General features: G+C 45.9%; 1 protein-coding gene across 2 annotated transcripts in view; it reads right to left on the reverse strand.

The window, feature by feature from the left end:
• The window catches only part of LOC143424349 (uncharacterized), a 95,941-nt gene that overhangs the window by 50,829 nt on the left and 24,103 nt on the right, over positions 1-21,009 (reverse strand). For both annotated transcript variants that reach the window (XM_076896357.1, XM_076896359.1), the window contains exon 2: positions 16,440-16,502. The gene's annotated coding sequence lies outside the window, so the exon portion shown is untranslated. The remainder of the gene's footprint in view (positions 1-16,439; positions 16,503-21,009) is intronic.

Raw genomic sequence — 21,009 nt, forward strand, 5'->3', positions numbered from 1 at the left:
CGCGCGTTCCGCGCGATTTGAAATTTCGCGAGAGACCATCAACCTGATCAGAACATGTTAATTGAATGAGATCACCGCCGATTTGTGTTGGTCAGCTCATCTCCTTCCTTTCTTCGCCTCCTCTTCCGCGCTTTTACACGGAGCCACGCATCGTCATCAGCTATGAAATCAGCCATCTAATATTTTTTTTCTCAGTTTTTGGGGATTAGTTTCTCTCGTTTAGATGTCGAGTTTCAAGCGAGAAAGTATTTAATTGTATGGGGTTTGGAGGTGGAACGACAGACTCGTTTCTTTTCCTCAACAATGGCGAAGGTTCCTTAACGCGAGGATTGTTTTGTAGTATATTTTCTGGGGAAGTTTATGAGGCTGTCAGTTTTTTGCTGGATTTTTATCGGAGTCTATTGTACGTTATTCTATAAAAAGTAGGAAATTCAGGTTTCATGGGAATTTACATCGTTTTAGATACATTTTAGTATCTCAGAAGAGGCGGTTATTAATTTTTCAATGTTTTTTTGTTCGAACCGTGAGTTGTCATTGAACAATGTCGTTGGTTTCTTTATCGATTTCTATAAATATTTATAGAAAGAGATATTATAGAGATACGTGCGTTGGTCTGCGACTCGTTCGCCTTCGTCCTTTGTTTAATAGTCCTTTGGGTGTCTCCGTTCCAACGTTCGCTCGCAAGGGAAACGAATCTCGTGAAAAGAGAGAAGCGAGAACGTTAATCCAACCGATGATACTCTCGCGGCGCGATGCTCCTCTCCTTGCTGAATTAATTGCCCTCGTATTTACACGTAAATGGGTGTCGTGTTAACCATTTACCGCGGTATATAAATTCGTTCATACGAGACGTGATACGACTCGTTGACAGAAATAACCGCGCGAACCGACGCCTTGAATACCAATGAAAACTTTTCTCGCTTCTCACGGGACCCGAACGAACCCCGCAATCCTTTCTAAACAACGATCCGGTTGTACTTAGCAAACCCGATCGTTCCCATAAATTGTCGGGATTATTATGAAAATTGAAAACCGTGTCCGCCAGCCTCGTTCGAATTGGAAACGGCGATCGAGGGAATCGAGCGCGCCGCTCGGTAGCCGATTCAGAGGCCGGGTATACTGGCTAGCCGGCACAATAAAAACCAGCGACGATCGATGTTCCCTTTTACCGTTAGTCCGGATGCATTGCTGCATCGTAAAATTTAATCTCGCATCCTGCGTGCGCAGAGTCGTCCAGGATTCTCTATTGATAATATTTTTCGATTAGGATCATCCGCTATCGTTCGAATCGCTTCGAAACGGCTGATCATAAAAACAGCTGTAATGGACTCGCTAAAATTCTTTAATGTTAGTCGAGTGTTTCATAAACTTTATTCCCATAGACTTTTTTTGCAAACTTTATTGCGCCTCGCGTCTTGATTGCACGCGACTATAACACTCTTAGCGTTACCGATTTGGCGTAACAATTTACGGTACGTAGATATGTATTAACAAAGAGTTCGCAGAAGAAGCGAGCGTTAAAAAATTGAAAAATCAGGAGAATTGGCTCTTGAAGCAATTGCCAGAGGCGAAGAAATATTTTTTGACGTGTTGACCGACTGTTTCGAGGCTGCGCGAGATCGAAAGACGGATTAAAAGACGAGGGACGATCCGCATCTTTCGTTTCGGCTCTGACAAGCGTGGAATCTTGTAGCCACGCGGAACGATCGTAGAGGCGAGGAGGAACCGGTGGCCCGGAAATTAATTTTCGGCAGGCTGCGTCTACGCGCCGGAAACTGGGTCGCGTAACGGTGAAATCCTCCTGGATCTCCGCGAGGAGTCTGCGGTCCTAGCCCCGCCGGAACTTCCGATTATTCCGCGAGCTTTGTTTCCAGCCGTGACGAGAAATCGTGAGAAAAAAAAGCATATGCCTCCGCTACGTTCCTTTCTTGCGAATGTTGCGAGGCTGACGGATGTGGCTCGCTGTTTTTTTTTTCTTTTTTTTGTTCGTTTAAATGCGAGGCTAGTTTTCAAGGCTCATTTTTAGCTGCGACAAATCATTCGTCGTACGTAGCTGTACACGTACAGACGCATCGTTTTCGTTTTCTTAATTTAAACACTGCTCTTTTTGTAATATTTTATTCTTATTAAATCGTAACTAATCACGATGTGTACTCGAGAGACGCATGAAAACATAGCAATCTTCGTTGGCAATGAAATGCTTAAGCAGATATTCTAACGTCCACGCGAGCATATATTTAAACAATTATCATAAATCTTCGCGAGTTATTTACGTTTTCTCAACAACTTAACGCACGCTCTTCAATGGCTCATAAATATGTTAACAGAGTATTCTTCTTTCTACCATCTGTTCCTAATAACTTGCACAGGTGCAGTTAACGCGGTGCAGATTGGTACTCCATTATTTTTCAAACGAACGGCGTTCTACGATGTTTCCAAAAAGGATACGAATTTGTTTAAACAACACTTGCACGTACAATACCCACATTTGCTCGAGCGAATAAACGTCGGATAATGGTTTAACCTTCGTCTTGAATCACGGGGAGAAATCATGAGAAGAAGTCCAGGAACGTAACGCTTTCTCGGATTAACTTCCCTCGCAGCAAGAAACGGAATCCTTTATGCGGGATGGATCGAAAAATTTGCAAGGCGCTCGCGATGATTACTGTATTTATATAGTTGGCCTACAACTTCATTTTTAGAAAAGAGAAAACGAAATATTTCTTTCTTTTCTTTTTTTTTTTATTCGCACGTATCCGGACACCAATTTTACGTTCGTTCGCGTTTTATTTAATAGCAGGCGGGTAATTATGTACGCATGCGTCTTGTTCGTGACAAAAAAATTTTACTTCATCAATTATTTGTTCCCTTAATGCTCGTATGTATTTTTATAACCGATACTGCATAGATTTGAATTATTTAATTAGCATAGCATTATCGATTAGACAATGGAAGAATCAGCGCAATATCTTTTTCCAACGGCGATTACTTTCATAACTCGTTCCCTGCGCATGGTCCCAGGCGATTTTTTTAATCCGCGCTATTATTATACCGTAGAAAGAGAGAAAAAACCGGGAGTAGCTGTTTCTCGCTATGTTTGTGGATATCCTTTCACGACAGTGTCCATTATATGCAAATGTTTATCGTACAAGCTGCATACCGCGCATTTTCACATATCGGTTCACTTCTTTGTTCACCTCCTCTTCTTTGTACATAATGTATGACTTTGCCGTTGAAAAATATCGATTTCTTACACCTGAATGGACCGCAGTTTTCTTCGTGCTGAATAATTCATGGTAAATAAATTTTCAGGCATTGTCGGGACTCTTTCAATTTTCGTTGCAACAGTTACTTCTTTTCTTTTTTTTCTCAACGATTTCCAGAATAACGCGACGCGCGACACGGGTCGCAGGATATCGTGGATTATTTCTGATGCAACGTTGATTGTTGCATTCGCAAAATTTGCGATCGTTCGTGCCGCAGAATTGAACGTTGTCGCGTTGCATCCAAGTAAGTCGAATTTGGTAAGAATAAGAATTCGAGTGATTTCGTTGTAATCACCGTGCAAGAGAGATATTACAAATTCAAATGAATCCTGCGAACGCTTTACTCATCGCAGCTTGTTTATGAGTTATATTAATAACCCACGGTAATCAAAATTCAGTATAAAGAAATATACATAAATATCGTACACAACGTTACGAAGCGTTTTTCTTTTATGGATCTATATACTAATTAATTGGAATTTTCCCAGTACATTTAATATATCGTAATTAAGAGCATTTAGAGAACGGAACGTCTTATATTTTCAAATTATCGAAGACACGAGTACGCTATAAAGAAACTGTTTATTACTTAGTTACTCAGTTGTTAATGATCGATCGATGTTTACTAAATTTTCCTCAACTGTATACGAACAAAAAATGTCTGCGTATCATCGACAACCTTTAATTCTAATAAACCATGAAAAAGAGTACAATTGAAAAATCCATCTCTCAACGTCCAACTCATTGAAACAGAGCACATCTCGCGTTTCGCGATTTTCTGCAAGAAAATCCTCTTTCCCGACACTCCATCGGGCACCATCGTGGTGTTCCAGAATAATTTAGCAAGCCCGCGGGAGACCCGCGGTCTTCGATCCAGCCACCTAAATCTCGAGCAACAGGTATACAACATTTCTTCCATACGATTACCATACGTAACGAGAGCCGGTGGTTCGCCCACCGCGCGTTAATTATTCCGAGGCGTGCGTTTTCCCCGAGTGTATCATTGAGCGAGCGAGAAGGAGGAAGGAAAAAAAGAAAAAAAAAGAAAAAAAAAGAAAGGGCGAAAGAGAAAAAATGAAAACTGCTCGCGGAGTAGACGTAACACGTAAACAGCGGTGGAACGCAACGGGATATTTATGGACAGCCGATGCTATCGGCGATCTATTCTCACGTGGAGAGGCACCGACGGAAATCGGGGCTGGCTCTCGCATCGAACGGGACCGAGAGCGGAGAGAAAGTAAAGGCCGAGGACTACGGGGCTCGGAGGCGATCGTGCCGGCCCCCAGGATAATGGTTAATCACGATTATTAGGCCTAATGAATGGGCCCGCGGTTCGTACGCGGGACTCCACGAAACTAGCCCCCTCCCTCGCCCTCGTAACCGACCTGTTTTTCACCGCTAATCATCTAATTGCCAGCGAATTGCCTCGATGCACGAACAGGCTTTCTGCCTTGTCCCGTGTGTTCGCAGGAATAGGCGGGGGTGAGTCGACTTTCTGAACGAATTCATGGAATATTCTGTGGTTGCCATTTTTCGGTGGGTTCGCTCTCTCTGGCCTTGCACAAGCGTTTCGAGTGTTTACGAATACCAGATTGTTCGTTTAGTTTTTATGAAACACTGTGGGTGCATAAAATAGCCAAAAATATTCGATATTTTGTTATATCGTGTTAATAGTGTATCGCTGGGAAGTGGTAACCACTCGCGAAGTTCACAGGTTCGCTCAGGTGTTTAATCGAGTATCTTGGAAACTATCAGAGATAGATGAAGAATATATTTTCATGTGCTTTTTTCGTTCGTTTTTACGCGTAGCAAACACGCGAAAGAAACGTTTACACGTTGCTCCAATTATCCTTGTCTAATTTTCTCCTACGTTTTCATTTATTTTTGCGCGCCGATGTTTTTCGCGCTCCGCGACCTTCATTTCGCTCTTACAAGGAAATGAGGTTTTTCCGACGGATTTCTTTTTTTACACCGCGTTTTTTTCCTTTTAAGGAAATCGTGACGCTTATTATCACGAGCTTATTTCGTTCGAAAACACTGTGCCCGAGTTTACATCGCAACAGCCGCTCGGCCTTCGTCGAGTTTTGTTATGTTGCTGCTTTTTCCGGCCTTTTTTTGCAAACGCGAGACCGTACATACCTCTCGCGCCGCGGATAAATCTAATTTCACGAAACCACAATTAAACTATCAACCGGCAAATTTCTCGATCGCTACGAGCCCGAGCAATCGTTATTAACCCTTTAACCGTTCGACAACGTAACATTACTTCGCTTCAATTTATATTTTCTAAATATCCGTTCACGTAACTACGCGATCCGGTCTCACAAATCATTTTACCAATCGAATAAATTAATCGCCCCGCGTAATTAGATCTGCGACCAATTATCAATTATACACACACTCGTACGTGGTACAAAAGTCCAGCGAAACAGAAAAAAGCGAAATAAAAAAAAGAAGAGAATATTCAACCAGCGAAATCGTTCCTCGAAGATCGTTTGCGAAATGATCTTAACGAGGTCCGCGCGGCAGTAATGAGTTAATAAATAGTCCTGCGAAGCGAGCGCGTAAACGTGCGCACAATGGCCGCGCGCGCTAACGCCGCAATGTAGGGTAACGATTGCTCGTTCGTTGAATTGTTCCCACAGCAACACGCATTTTTCTTTGTCCGCGGAGCGCCGCCGGTGCCGATCGATCGCGGGACGCCTGACGAAACCCTGTTTCGCCATTCCGTATTTACCCGCCTCTGGACAATCGGTACCCGCCGAGGGAACTGTGGCAATCGGCGCGAGCCCGCTCCGCTTGTTCTGCGAGGCGGTTCTGTTTCCTTTTTCTCTTTTTTTTTCTCTCTTTCTCTCTCATCTTCCTCTTCTCCTCTCCTTCCGTCTGTTCTCCGCTCTTTTCTTCCCATCTCGCGCGAAACATCGCGATGGATCTCGTCAATTAAATTCAATAAAATCCAACCCCTCTGTGGGGAAACAGGCTCGTTACTCGATGGACGAAATCGATCTGACCTCGATCCGAAGAAGTGACGCGCGGGTACTGCTCCCGGGAGATCTGCGCGGAACCGTGTTAGCCGAGGTTTCTGAATGGAGTTCGCAATTTCGTTCCCTCGTGAAATTGTGTAATCGAAATTGTATTTGTTCGAGGAACGAATCGGTGGAAATTTATCGAGGCTATAATAATGTCCGTTTCCCTAGTACAAGACAACCTGCGCTCCAGTTTCTAATCTGAATGTGTAATTTATTTCTCGATCAGTGAGCGCGATTCCTTAAGTGAGACGGATCTTATTCTCTCCAGCGGGGATTGTAATTTGTAGAGGAGTAGAAGCGCGCGGCTACGATTTTAGTCGTAAGATTACGTAATAAAGAGCGTATTTATTAGAAGATAAAATTAGTAGATTGGAACCGCAACGATCCACGGTTCTTCTCGCGCAACGTCTGATCCGAATTACACTTAGTTCTGCGTTGAGATGAAAATCTTTTTTAACAGAAGCGCCGTTGATCTCCTCTCGAGCCGATCCTCGATCCACTCGTCGCCGCTAATAATTGCAATAGGAACATAGTGGTACAATTGATTTACGATTATCCTTCGCGTGCTGGTTTTTGCCTCGCATGAAATTTGAAACGTGACTGATGAAACGATCAACCGATCCGCGACAAGTTGCCTTTTGTAGTCTCGACACCAATTACACGTACCGCTGCGGCCGATTTCAGAGCGGCCCAATAAGCTGCCCGCGTCCGTTCGATCCCGCGCTGCTTCAATTATTAAATCACCCGTGTTACAAGATAAAACGTGAGATCGAAACGGGGAACGAGATAGAACCGCGGTACGCACGCATACCTCGTTCCTTAACCGGTGCTTTTAATACGTTCATTATGTCCAGCTGGCAGAACTGTACTCTCGCTGTCGTGAAATATACGACGCTTGACAGTACCGCTTCCACACGGCGTGTCTCCATTTAATACCTTTGTAATCGCGAGAGCCATGCGCGTTACGCAAACCTATTAACGGATGTGCCGCGAAACTCAATTTGTCCGTCGATAAAATCGCTAGCTTTGTCGTTCGCTAATTCACCCTCTGTGCGAGTCGAATTCCTCAGCGTCCCATAAATCGATTTCCAAGTTTCGCAAAAATTTCCTATTTAGAGATAGAAATTATTCTCTCTCACTTGACGATAGAAGATGAAACTCTTATTTGATAACACGAATAATTCAACTATAGTCGAGATGGTGGCAATGGCGACGCTCTCTCACACAATCATCCGCGCGCAAGACGCGTTTGCTATTAATTACCAACCGTGTCGACTCTCGTCGAACTGAAAACTCTCGACGCAGCAACAAGTGACATTGTGTAACTCGTTATCTGTCGTTTGTTCGCCACAGTATTTTTCGTGTCGAGATTGCTCGGCTATCGGCGCGAACACGACGAGGTCCCTTCGAATATCGAAAAAACTAATGGCGGCGAAAATAGCTGGCATTTGTATATATACTTGGCACCGATTTCGGGGAACGATAACGCCACGTTTAATTGCGCGAGTACGCGGCGCAATGTTATCTAAAATTCCAGCCGCATTCCACTAATTATAAGCGCTCGCGAGTAAAATATGCCCTCCGATTCGAGGCTGATTAAGACACAACGGGGCAGACAGTACCGGCGGCGTGTAAATACCGCGGGCGTTAGATTTATCGTCCACCTACGCCACGGACGTGGAAACGGATAAAGGTCGAGCGTCGAATTGATAACGCGACGGTGCGCCCCTATCGATCGTCGATCGAGGGACACGTATCGATATTCAAGAAAGTCAGATGAGAAACGCGCGGTGGCCTCCGCGGCGCGATGTTGAAATTAAATCGGCACGAATGTTGCACCAACGTTACGGTAATCGAGTTACGTTTAATGTTACGTTTTCCGTTGCCACGATGTTATCGGTGTTAGATAAATATCGAGTTGCCAGCAAACTCGCGTACGATTAACCCCGTGCGTTAAACGTGTATATACACGATACACACGTGAATACTCCTCTCTCTCTCTCTCTCTCTCTCTCTCTCTCTCTCTCTCTCTCTCTCTCTCTCTCTCTCTCTCTCTCTCTCTCTCTCTCTCTCTCTCTATGTGGGATGCGAATCCGCGATATTTCGCCTAATCAATTTTGCTCGATCGAGCCGCGGCCACGTTGAAGCGCGCTGCGCGGTCGAACGTGTTTGTGTAAGTAATTAGCGTGTCGCAATTTATTAGCATCGTGATCCCGCTATTTTTTCTTATCGATGTATGCGCAGTGTGTGATGCGAAGTGTTTTATGGGGGGATAAAGAAATATGTGGATAGTTTGAAGGTACTCGATTTCTTGAAACGATCGCACAACCCTTTGACACGAGAAAAATCGAGTTCGATAAAACGTTGCAGCTTTGTGAAACTCTCACTGTAATGTAGATATTAAACGAGCATCGAACGAAGTGGAAAGCGACGTTCGAATAGAAATCGTTGGATAATGAAGCGATGATGCAGCGGGACGATAGAGTAAGAAGGTAAATGGGTAAGGTAATATGCTGTACGCGAGAATGGCCAAGACTGTCAAGCAACAATGTTTTATTCCCAATATTAGACATATCGAGTGCTGAAACGGATACGTCAAAGGTGAAATTCGAGCCACATAAGGCGAATACCGCAAAGAGCACCTAAATGTATCCCGGTTAACCATAGAAAATCGTCGATCCCCGCCTACGACCGCTCGCCGTCGCAATTTATTTTAGTGGCCGAGAGCCTCGGATAGTCCATCGAATTGATTCTGTTCGTTAAAGCTCGCCGGACAGCCCGACTGTACGAACGCGATCATCGAAGCAAAAGCGTCGCGTACGAGCGAAACGGCTTCATACGCCTCTGTCCCTCGCTCTTATCTTCCGTATATCACCGAGATCGAGCGCACCTGCGACGAAGAAAGCGGAGCAAGAACCGCTCCGCTCCGACAACGACCAATGGTATCCAATTAGAGGGTGAAGAGCAAAAAGAAACTAATGACTTAGGAGAAACGTGAAAACGTGCGACTGTTACGCTGACCAGATCGCCTATCGATGATCGTTATTGAAAACTTCTGATCTTCAAACTTAAAAACTAGAATCGAATGATCCACACGTCGCCTTCTGAGTATTCATTCTAAGCATTATCAAAATTATCAAAACACAAGCAATGCCTCTACAGAATCTCGAACCGCTCCGCCTCGACAACAACCAATGGAAAAGAAACTAATGACTTAGGAAAAACGTGCGACTGTTACGCTGACCAGATCGCCTATCGACGATCGTTATTGAAAATTTCTGCTCTCGAAACTTGAAAACTAAAATCGAATGATCCACACCTCTCCTTCCGAGTATTCATCCTAAACATTATCAAAATGATCAAAACGCAAACACTGCTTCTACAAAACCTCGTATCCACCATACTCATTGCTCGTAAATCCAATCGAAGTACCACCCCCGTGAAATCGCCTGGCGTCGATCGACAAGGGTCAAAGAAAGGGAAAGAAAGAGGGCGTCGACAGGAACGCGATCGAACACGGCCTCGGTGTCAGGTACACACCAGTCAGGTATGCTTTTAGCCTATTTACCGTGGCCAACCGACGGAAACGAAATGAAACGAAACGAAACGAAACGAGCGTGCACCGTCAACGATGGCCGACGTCCACGTAGCCCGGCTGGTTCTCCAGCTTGGCGCACTTGCGCAATTCCTGGCACTCGCAGCACGGCTGGGAACGCGCGAGACAGAGAAGAAATCGGTCCCGTACGCCTACGTCGCCCGGGGCCGTCATGAAGCCGGCTTAGAGGCTCGCTTAAGAAAGAGAGAACCGTGGCGGGCGTGTGTATCGGCGGCGGTTGCCTCAACCGGCTCGCCGACTACGTCGGAGGGCTTGGCACACAGCCACCGGTTGCCCCGGCTGGTTTCTACCAGTTAAGGATCTCTCTTTTCTCCGTCTGCCTCGAACTCGTACTGCGCTCGTGCTTCCGCGAGAAATTCGTGATTTGTATTTAATATGACGCGAACACGGGCACCCGCGGCACCTCGTCGACGACTGGTGAACACAGAGTCGTGGGCTCTGGTTGCGCGGATCAATTCCGCGAATGCACGCGGGCCCTGGCTTGGCCGCAGATTATCTCGGACGGAATTGGCTGGCTGCCACCGCGGTTTAATGGGACGCGTGTACGTTATAGATCGGATCGATGGAGATTAATGGCGTACACGGGTCGCGATGTACGCTCTCAGCTGTCGATGGGAAGCTCTCGCGGCTGGTGTTCGTTGGTGGTCTTCGCGTTCCTTTCGCTGGGACGATCTTTTTTTTTGTTTCGCGAATCGGACGGGTGTTGAATAAATTTGCGAAAATTGAATTTTGCGTTTGAATAATTCAGCAGTTAAGTTGTTTGATCGTTAGTGGCGGAGGAATTTGAAGGGTTCGCGTTCTACTTTGGATATATTGCGAGTCGATTAAGGCTTGTTCGATGTTCTTGGTACGTCTGTTAACGAGCGATCGGCGAGCGTTCAATGAGAGAAATAAAATCCGGATACGCAGAAACGAATCTCTGAGGTAATTAAACGAAGTAAGCTGGAAACACGACGTGTAAAACGCTGTGGTAATTTACGGATGTATTGCGACATACATCTTGCAGGAACGTGGCTATCTTCTAATGATGCACATCTCATGTTATAATTACACGTTTTGCTGATGAATTGTGCTTTAGATAAGACGTATCTATTTGGGGTATCTAGCAGAGCGCGTCAGCGAAGTGATCCGTATCAACGTGCCTCTCTCCGTTTATGAATTAAATATACTCACGTTACACGATCACGGATAATCATCGCGCACCCGATAGCAATATTAGCTGTAGATAGATTTCGCTCGATGCATCCTCAGGCTGTCACAGTTGTTTCACTTTTCTCTCTTACGTTCGCCAGAGAAGGATCTCCCTTGGCGATCTTCGTCCGCGCATCGACGAAATAATTAATCGCGCGTACGGAAGGGCGAACTCGCGTGAACGCGCGTAGTTAGAGGAGTTGAGAAGGGCTCGTTCGATACCCGATACCCTTTTAGTTAGCGGCGTGCTCGCGATCGGAGATCTCGCGATTTTTGCGCGAACGAGCCAGCGCGACGGATATAAATGAGCCGCGAGCACGAGGAGATAAATTCGTGTCAGCTGAGAAATTTCGCGTGCTGGCGATTGAGAAACCCCCGTGGCGGGAACGGGCGCCGGCACGGCGATATCTGCATCGTTAAAAACCGATTCGTCGTACCGCGATTTCATAAATGCTCACATTTCTGCCCGTTCGCGGATAATCGTCGCGATCGATCTCGTTCCCGGTCTAATTGATCGGCCCGCGACCGCGTATCGGAAATATCGAGGTGTCCAAGCAGATATCGCTCGGCTTCGAGGGTTCAGTCTACCCGCGGATCGATGGAAATTCCTTTAGGCGTTCGATATCAATATTAATCGATCATTATCAGCGATACATTGATATCGTTACATCGATTTTTCAATATCAGCGTCAATGATACGCGATTGCTGATCGGCCAACATCAATATCGATGATCTATCGGCACGATTATCGATTTTGATAGATCGTTTAGGAACGACTGAAAACGAAATGACCATAGTTGAACAGTAATTCTTAAGACACCCTATAACAGATCTATTCCGTTGGAAATAGTTGGCTAATGTACGTAGAGTGGTTCATTAATTTCTTTCTCGATAGCGAATCACAAATGGAATTGAATTAATATGAGATATAAAAGCATATCAAGCAATTTCGAAGCGGAGGCGAGAAATGCAAAAAGTATTATTTCGTTCGTACGATGAATCGCGCGATTACAAAGTACGTTTCGATTCATTTATATAATGTGCACAATGATTGAACAACGCAATTTTAATTCGCAAGTACTCTTTTACAAAAGTAAACTCGCCGTTTTTATCTATGTTTCTCGATCGGCAACGTTCGTACATAAAATTACGTTTAACAGAAATTATGGGCCATATAGATGCAACGATATTGGCATCGCTTATGCGAAGCCCCCGTTAATCAATAACGCGATGCATTAACGATCCCTCGGAGTTCTTATTTCGCGAGTAACCTTTCTTCCGTGTACGCGATCGAGATACGATCGTCGACGGCCGTGGATTACGAAGGCTGCGTGATCTTTCGATTCGAGCACGTTGGCTGCCACACATGTACACGGTGGTCCACCAAAAATCACCGTCTCGCGTCTCTACAAAACCATCGAGTTCAATGAGAAACAAAATTTCACACTCAAAAATTCTCCTATAATTTCTCAGCACTCAAAATTATAAGAAAAAAATTCTCCTCCATTTCTATCGTTCCAGAAACACTCGACACAGTAAAGAAAAATGACCAAAGCCTTGTATCAACTCTAAAAAAGAATCCAACTACGACTGTGAAGAAATAACAAAATTGGGTATCAAATTTACGATCATTTCCATCGACCCACCCTGTATACCCGCCTCTACAACCACGCTATATACACGTATACCTCCTATTCGCGCGCGTAACAGTTTCCACACGATTCTCTCCGAGTGCGCGTGCAACAATCGTTAAGTTACGACGGGTATAAGCGGCCAGAGGGCCCAGTTGCAAAGGATAGGCTGTCTCGACGCGGCCGCTGACCGTTCCGCGAAACTAGCGCGGCGATTTAATCATTATCGGCAATCTAGCCTGAAGAAAAATCTGGGTCGGACGCTGGGGCGTACTCTGTGCTGTCCGTCGATATTCGCGTGTCGACGAAGAAAGTCATCGCTGCGGATGGGAAAAGGGCGGTGAGGAAAATTTGATCGCGACACGGTTATGACACTCTCGCTGTGATTCTACGTGCATCCTGCTCCTGATGGTCTACGAGCTCTGGATAGAATTATTTGTTATTAAATGTTAACCATCGCGAGATTACCTGTCGTTTATTACTATCTGAAATCGTTTTTGTAATGTGGGGGTAGATGGTCACCAGATAGAGACGTGTGTAGACGCGGTTGTTTAGATTCTAATGCGATTCGCGATAATTTGAATTATTCCTGATTTACTGGCGTGGGCTAGTGCCTGTCTCGTTACGAAAGCTGCGTCAGTGTTTGAATGTGGAGCGAATTCTGAAGAAGCGTCACACTCTCGTCTCTAGCGCGTACTCTCGTCCCATTTTTGTTGTTCATGTAGGTCGCCAAGCTTTTACGTTACGCGTTCGATGGTATAAAATAATCGTAGCAAATTACGGGACGCTAATAACTGGCTAATTTACTGCGACACGTCTAGAGCATATCCGATCATCGGTATAAACTTTTTACCGCGTCACTCAGTTAGCAGTAAAATACAATTACCGGCGTCGTCCGCGGGCGATTAACGCGGATGAAAAGATAATCGAGTCGGTTTTTCCACGAGCCCGAGACCAGTAAGGAGACCAACGTTTATTGCCCCTTAAATTAAGGAGGAACTGCCGAGGTGGCATAATGAAATCCGCGAGCGGTGGCAAAAAAGGTCCCACGGATTATAATACGGTGGACGCGGATAGTAATCGCGGCCGGTGGCTCGTAAACCGTGTTTACTCAAACACGGCGGAGAGATGCACGCCGGTGCGCCGGTTTTACGGCTGTTTTAATAATCGTTTAGCTTCTGGCGCAACCGCAATTAGCGTACGTTCGTCGTTCGACGAGCAGCGAGAGCCGCCTCGTTTTGTTTTACCTTTTTTTTTCTTCCCCCCCCCCCCCCCCCCCCCTCCCTCTCTCCTTTATGACGGATCGTTCGCGTCAACGATGATTCCACGGAAGCGTTTATCGCGTCGAATGCGTCGTCTCGTGCTGCATATAATCGTCGATCGATTGTTCGTCGCTATTCAATCGCGATTTCTTGTCTGCTCCGACGAATCGTATAAAATGTACATCATGGCGAAGAGAAAATTGATTTTTCAGAATCTGATGAGATTAACGTAGTGAGAAAAGAATAAAGAAGGACAATTGTACGCGCGTAACGTAACAGATATTCGAAGCGAATATATAAACATTTGTAATTTCACATTTAGCGAGGAAACGTGAAAACGCGTCGACATTTCCATCGCGCTACGCTACGCTGGCGTGCGTCGCACGCCTCTGCCGTTCGATCTCGATAAATATTTATTTAACGTCGAAGCGGATCGCCGGAGAAACGTCGGACAGAGGGAGGAACGTGTACGAGGTAACGCGATGAGTAGACGTTTCTACTCGGCCACGTTGCGCCGGCGTGCCAGCGCGGAAACTGTTGCTCAAAACCGGCGATTGCGTTTGTCCGCTCGAAATTGCGCCGCCGTTTCTCAAAACGTTCGACACGGACTTCGCGCCTGTTCACCTAATCGAACATCTATCGCGACGTTTGAAACATCCAAATAATATATTAAAAATTGATTTTCATTTGATAAATACGGAACAACCAGAGAAAAGATGATTCCACGCATGAAATACATCGAATTTTGCTATTGATACGTACGTATATTCCAAGCAGAGTGAATCGTGTGTTTGCGCGCTTGGAGAAGCGCGTATAGCGCTGTGTCGCGTTGCGACGTTCGTCCCTTGTTCAGGCGTTGAAATCTCTGGACGTTCGCGCTTGTGCGGGCGTTGAAGTCTCTGGCACGTTCGCGCTTGTGCGATAGACTTCGACGATCGCGCTTGTGCGAGCGTTGAAATCTCTGGGACGTTCGCGCTTGTGCGAGCGTTGAAGTCTCTGAGACGTTCGCGCTTGTGCGAGCGTTGAAGTCTCTGGGACGTTCGCGCTTGTGCGAGCATTGAAATCTCCGACACGTTCGCGCTTGTGCGAGCGTTGAGATCTTCGAGACGTTCGCGCTTGTGCGGGAGACTTCAACGTTCGCGCTTATGCGGGAGACTTCAACGCTCACGCCTATACAGAGTCTTCAATGAAATCACAGCCTACCACAGTAGAGATCAGCGTCAATTCTATAGTATTTTCTTGCAGTTCCGTTGGCCAGTGAATGTCTTAATCTTCCACGGTTCTACATCCGAATGGATTATACGCTATTGCGGTTTTTCAAACAGATTTTAATTAACTGCAATTAACTTTTTGTTAGAAAAATTCCTTTTTCTCTCTCTTTTCAATCAACGTTCTTGTACCGATTCGTAAAACTAACGCATGACGTTTCTCCGTTTATTCGTGTCTGATGTAAGAACCGATTCTATTGAAATAGATTATTCACTCTTTGGTTAATAGCATGAATATATATCTGCGCTGGAATTTCCTGGATCTAATATCAGTCGCGCGGAGGTTTCAATGGAATTCATTTAATTGCTCCAACTTTTTTAAGCTTATTTAATTATATAAGAGACATAAAAAAAGTCGTGTTTGAGACGAGAAATATTAAGAAACAATTATGTTTGCTATGCCATCGTGCATATAAACTTTTTATATCATAGAATCTTCTGCTAAATCGTATAAGAGCACTAATACTGTCGTCGTTTCTAAAAAGAAAAAATTCCACAGCCTCTGTTTAGTTAATTTTGCAATCGAAAACGCGAATCACGCACTACACGTCCACGATTCATCGTAGAATTTCAGTGAGCCAACGTCGTCGACACTCGTTCACGTGGGCTTCGACGACGCAAGGTTGTCGAAACTCTACAATGTATCTTTAATTGACTCGCGTGGGATTAATCAAACAACGCTGCAGGGTAAAACATCGGCCCACGCTTTCTTCTCTTATTACGCGTTTCGACAACGCGGGCAGCTAATATGTGTGCGTGCGCGCGGGCCTTGCGTGCGCTTGATTACCTCCACATTTTATTACATTTTTTTTAAGCCGGCCTATTTAATAATTACGTTCGACGCACGCGGAGGCAGACAGACACCTGTGTGACGAAACTGGTGGCTCGTTTTCGTGGAACTCTGACGGTTCGCCGTTCTTACAGCCTCGATCACGTACGATTAGTCGCTGGTTGGTAGCCTAATGTTCGTGCTAAAATTAGCCAGCGTCTCGAGGGTAATTGTCACGCGTTTACTCTTAGTGTTGACGAAATACTGCGTGGTATAGTATTTGTTTAAAACGGCGGCGTTGAATGCGTGTACGTTGAAACGAGGATTATTTTATAGTTTGTTAGCAGTCTATCTTTTTCTCGTGTAACGAGGTTTGTTAGGACTTGGCGAAAAGCGAGACAAGTACCTTGAAGCACCATGAATCGCGGATTCTTCAGTTCATCTTGATAACCTCGCTCGATATCTCCACCTGAAATCGCAAAAGTTCAACAGTTAACACAATAAATATACAGAATTTTTCTAAGAACCTAATCACGTCGAGATATTTAAAAAGGAAAATATTCAAGACGAAACTGTTGTTATTACGCTTCAGAACCGAGCAGCTTCCAATTGAAATGAAATGTAATTTCAGAATTCACGCGACGCTGATTCACGATCGTAAAAAGTCGAAGGATTTAACAATCGCGGTCGAACCGTTGCGGAGGGGAAACGCGTGACCCCACGGGTCGGTGTCGTTTGTAAAAATCGATTTATCGTTAAGCCTGTTGCGCACGTGCACGCAGAGCATAAGTATCTCTATCGTACATCGAGATAACGTTATTAAAGCGGCAATGAAACGTATCCCGTGCCACTTACGATGACCAAGAGAACCGGACGTGTGTCTCGTGCAAGCCTGCTCGCCTCTATGCGAATTAGTTGACCGAACGCGGGCGGTTGCGCAATTAACGAGGGTGGCCGATGAATTATATCGCGCCCCGTGCCTGCCAGAAGGCGGTAGACCAATAAATTGATTGCGCCAGGCTCGATAATCAAATTTGACAGTGGCGACGACAGGTTGCGTGCCGTTGCTCAACTGTGCTCGATCGTACTTTCAATCCTCTGGTTCTTAATTCGATATTCGTGCCGCTCTCAGTCGACAGTAAAAATGATTTGCAAATTGCATTCGTCGATGCGTTTGCATACGAATAAAGTAAAATACTTTAATGGTATGATCTTCAGTCGAAATTAGAATACAAAAATACACGATTTTGATTATTGCGAATAGAAACCTCAAAGTCCCAAATGTATTTTAACCCAGGATATCTATATTTGGAATGGAATTAACGTAGACAAGTACACAATGCTCCTAATATACTGCTACGTGCCGTGGCTATGAATGTGCTAATAACCGAGCGCGTTAAACTTTCTTTACGCATTCGTGGAATTAGGTTGCCGAGGTCGGCGAACCCTTCGCTCCTCTGGATTCCTCGCCATTGGCATAAATAACGATCCAACCTTGATTATACGTAATTATCGTACAAATTTGCGTCCCGGTTGTTCGAAAGAAGCATCAATCAATATCGTGTGTACACGCGTACGTCTACGTATGTACATCGTACACGCATTGATAAATCGACTCTCCAAAGCAGCCGGCAATAATTTTACCCTCGAAGACTCTCGCGAAGAACACCACTCGCATTCTCGCATATCCCGCGTGAAAATACGCTCGAATAAACTCTGCGCGACGTTCGCACTTGGGGTATCCGTTCCACAGCCGGACTTTTTCTCCATTCGCGTTCGCGGACTCGAGAAACGCCAGGCAGTCACTCCCCCCGCTGTCCCGCGTTTTTTTGCGGCCAGTCATTAACTACATTGTGGCCAGTTTTCGATGAGCACAAGGGAAAGTCTCGCTTCGAGGAATCCCGGGAGCGGTACGATGAAATCGTAAATCGAAGAAGAAGTCTCTCGGCTAGCTTTCTCGGCCGTGCGCCAGCAGCGCACCTATTGCGGAGCTAGAATTTCCCAGGTAGACGCGCGGCTCACTGGTTCGCCGTCTTTTCTTTTCTTTCTCTTCCTCTTTTTTTTTTCTCGTCTTCCTTCCTCCGCGCGCGAGCCTTACCTCGCGATTAGAGGCGTCGCAGTTCGCGAACCGCAACGCGCAAGGACGACGACAAAACTCGCCGACCGCTTTTCGCTTTTTGCGCGCCGCGGCTACTTTAGACGCGATTACGCGCGTACCCTCGCTGTACGATGGCCAATTCCGCAGGTGGTGTGTGGCGAAACGAGAACTCGTTCCACGCGCACGATACACGCAGCCCCAGTTCATAAGCGTCGGAACACCGCCGTCGATTCTCCCTGAAACGCCTAGGAAAGAAGGCAGCGATCGTTACCTTGATCTAAATATAGTGTGCGCACGACAACCGCCGCGTGCGAAAGCAGAAAAAAGAACCGTCATAATTTCAGTCCTTTGGCGAGGGAGAAACGAGATAACGATCCCAATCGGGAGACCCGATCGCTAATTAAAACACACCTTTTTGTATTTTCCCACATCTGACCGCTTTCCCACCTTTCCTTTAACGCTGCTGCGGCCGCTGGCGCGTCGACCGTCGCCATCGTCGTCGATAACTGAATCGATTACGCGATAGATCCGTCAGCAGGCCAATAATCGTCGACGACGCGGTAGATCCCGGTCGAGCGGACTCTGAGGGCTTTTAAAGCTTTTTATCGCAGTCTGTCGAAACGCTGGGTCACAGGGCAGCGTATAAATAACACGGCGGATAGGTCTCGCGTTTCTGCGGGCACGACCAAGCGGCTATCACGGCGACCCCCGCGTGTCGCGTGATAAATATTTGTCCTGGGTACAATGGTACGTGTACGATGAAATTTAAGGTCGAACGAATCGCGGTTTTGACGCGCGAGAGGTTGCAAGCTTCGATAGCTTTAACCTGGATATCGAAAAAAGTTTGAGTTTATTTGGGTAATTGAAGGATACGTATGTGGTACTAGCTGATTTCAGAATTTTTCTTAAATGCACACACGAATATTTCATACGTTTCCGTGGTAATTTCTTGTTCTGAGTAATCAGATTTTGTAATAGAAATTTTATCGAGACGCAAGAACTGGTACGAAGCCTTGTTGCTTCTCTCAGAATAAACTCGCATTAATATCGCGACGATATATAAAAGTTTCGGTATCTGTTTAATGTAGGAGCAGTTGTACCTGTTAATTCTAATCTATTCATTACGGTTTCAGCCGTGCTCTAAACTAGAAGCCTGCGATAAACGGGCAAAAAAGGATAATCTGTTATTTTCTTCCACTCATTTATTAACACATTTCCCCATCTCCCGAGCAATGATTAAACACCGCGGCCGAGCATTAATACTGCTAGCAGGCCATCGGTTTTCGCCATTACTGCTATTTCACAGTGACAGCCAGGCCAATAAATCCATGCGGATGTGGCAACGCGTGTTCATCATGCCTTCGCGGATCTCCCGCGTCTAAGAGCGCCGTTCCACGGCTCCGCATCCGTATTGCTACACACCTATCCTCTCGTCCGTGCGGCGGGCAACCGATTTTCCTGAACCGATTTCCAACGAAACTTCACGGGAAACGATGAGAAAGAAGCAAAAAAAAAAGAAGAAAAAAAAGACAGTACAAAGTCGTTCGCGGTGGTTTAGTATCGTGAAACTAAACGGAACGCGATTGCGCAACGACGGCGGGTGGGAGGTTCCGCGTCGATGGAATTTGCGCGCGAGTCCAGCCGCAATTTTCGAACGGTGAAACCGATTAAGCCGTTATTCGCGTGTTTTCGCGCGCGATGGTGCAATCAGCGCCACGTCCACGTCATTAAGACGCGTCCACGGCCGTGTGCCATATCCCTGCATACTTATGCGTCCGTTGAATGCGAGATCCACTATCTGCCACGAGGGGTGGAAATTATCGTCGCACCTCGCTTCGAATACCTACGCATATCCACATTCAACCTACACTCCGCTTCAAATTTGTTTCTCGTCGCATGAGAACGAATAAGAGCGATCTTTCAAAAACTGAAAGACTCCTCCTCGACGCTGCTGGTATCTACGCCGGAAGTTATCACGGTTACGTCGATCGCGCGGCTTTATCATCGTTAGACACGCGTTCAACCGAGCAAACATTTTTCGAGCGTTTCTCGCTCCGAGCGACGATAAGATCACCGTAATCAGCCCTCGTTCCATCGGGCCAGCTCTCTAATTCATTCGTAGAGCCGAACCCTCCCCCTGCGAATAACACGGCTGATACACGCGGCCACGGGCCGATTACAACGGCCATTACCGCACGACAATCGGCGGGCGCAACGATTTCTCGGTGACGCAAAGGATCGCTATTGTTCGTAACGGCGTCGTAAACCAGACGGAGCCTGAGGTTCGGCTGCGGCTGCTCGCCAAGGCGTCTCGGTAGCACTTTGACATTTCAGTTTCCGAGATTTATTTCCACCGTCGTAAGCTGCGCGGATGCACACCGGATGCGCGCTTAGAAACTAACGACCGGTCGTTATCTCGGCGCAGTGTCGCTGTTTCATCCTTCTAATGAACCGGCGAGGATATACACGGTTGCTATTCTCGATCATGCGCCCACCGTGGTCGAAAATTGAAACAACGTCGTGTCAGCTTTTCCTTTATCGCTGCATTCTTTCTCTTTGTTTTTAAATCGCAGCGTTTAAAAGTGAAACTAGTCATCGACGTTCAGTTCTCTTGGAAGAGGAGAAATGTTCTTTTTACAAAATCGAGAGAAAGACTTGAGAGACGCTTGTCTGAGTTTAACGCGTGCCTCGGCGTAATTAAACGCCAGCTATGTACTTTACGTATCATAAACCGGTCTTGAAACGTTCATTAAAAATACTTCAATTTTCATAATGAATCACGAAGTTTAATATTGTATGCAATTCTCAACGGAACATAACTGCAAACTTTCTAAACAAGCTTCTCCGGCTTATCGTAAACGCGGTTACATTGGCCTCC

Source organism: Xylocopa sonorina, chromosome 6 (genome assembly GCF_050948175.1).
Source record: "Xylocopa sonorina isolate GNS202 chromosome 6, iyXylSono1_principal, whole genome shotgun sequence".
Lineage (NCBI taxonomy): Eukaryota > Metazoa > Arthropoda > Insecta > Hymenoptera > Apidae > Xylocopa > Xylocopa sonorina.